This window comes from Branchiostoma floridae, chromosome 19 (assembly GCF_000003815.2).
Source record: "Branchiostoma floridae strain S238N-H82 chromosome 19, Bfl_VNyyK, whole genome shotgun sequence".
Taxonomy (NCBI): Eukaryota; Metazoa; Chordata; class Leptocardii; order Amphioxiformes; family Branchiostomatidae; genus Branchiostoma; species Branchiostoma floridae.
In genome coordinates this window covers 14,674,789-14,676,080 of record NC_049997.1, presented here as the reverse complement: position 1 = coordinate 14,676,080, position 1,292 = coordinate 14,674,789, and positions in this window count along the sequence as shown.

Here is a 1,292-nt window from a genome sequence, read left to right as displayed (position 1 = left end):
AAGTAGGATGCTCACGAGACGGTATCAAAGATTCCAATAAGTGAAGTCATGTGTATAAATATTGCCATTAATTCTTATAGTGACTACTGATGGAAACATGAAATGGGAGAAGATCACTTTCGGTGGGTTCTTCGGTGGAACTGATCCTGGAACATTTCGTCGTAACTACGGAGTGGCTGTGTCTGCTGACAACGAGATATTTGTGACCGATTGTGACAACAATAGAGTACAAGTCTTTAGCATGAATGGGGTGTTTCTTCGCCTCTTCCCAACGGTGTACCCATCTGATGTTGCCATTGACGGAGATGGCCATTTGTGGGTGACTGTAGCACAGCCTATCAATCCTCAGAGTCCAGTCCAAAATTATACTGTGCGTGTAGTACAGTACGATTGGAATGGCACGGTACTATCCACGTTCGAAGCGCAATCTTTGCAATGGAAACCCAGCATCACCGTTGACGTTATCAAGAACAAAATCCTTGTGTCAGGTCCAGGGCTGATTTTAATGTTCCATCCAAACGGCTCGCTGTACCGCAGTTTTCGAATTGAGGCAAGTACGACATCCTTTCGCCTTACGACAGACGCTGAAGGAAATATTTTCGTTTCAAATCCTGGATCTAACTCTGTCCACGTCTACAATCACTCCGGACATTCGTTATTCAAATTTGGAGGATTTGGAAGCGACGAAGGTCAACTGCGCTCTCCGAGAGGTATTTGCATTGACAGCTTCGGTTTCATCATCGTAGCGAACGAAGAAAACGATCGGGTGGACATGTTCACAAGACTTGGGAAATTTGTCCGCACGGTCGTTAACGTGACAAGGCCGACTGGTCTTGCTATCGGACCGAATGGAGATTTGGTGGTGACCGAGCCAAGTAGGTACCAGTGGGTAAAAGTCTTTCCACACCAAATGGTATATCCTTAACCGCCTCTGTGAAAATTTATTTCAAAATCAATGTGGCATTTCAATTTGTATCTTATTTTATGCATGACTGTTCAAGAAAAGGAAAATAACGATTTCTTAAAAATGTATGTAAATAACTGTGATACCAAGTTTGCATGTAAGTGTGCACGTGTGCGTTTGTAATCTCCAACAACAGACCGATTGAAAAATCTGTTTGAATCCCATGTTTGCATGTGGGTTGACGAGCGAATTGCCTGAGAACATAGTACATGGTCTTTAATCGAGCCAGCTAAACTACTCAGTGTCACATGTTAAAAGAATGTTATTAGACTATAAAATTCACACCTGTGTCTAGTCAATAGTGTATGCCGTGAGATATAAGACAGAT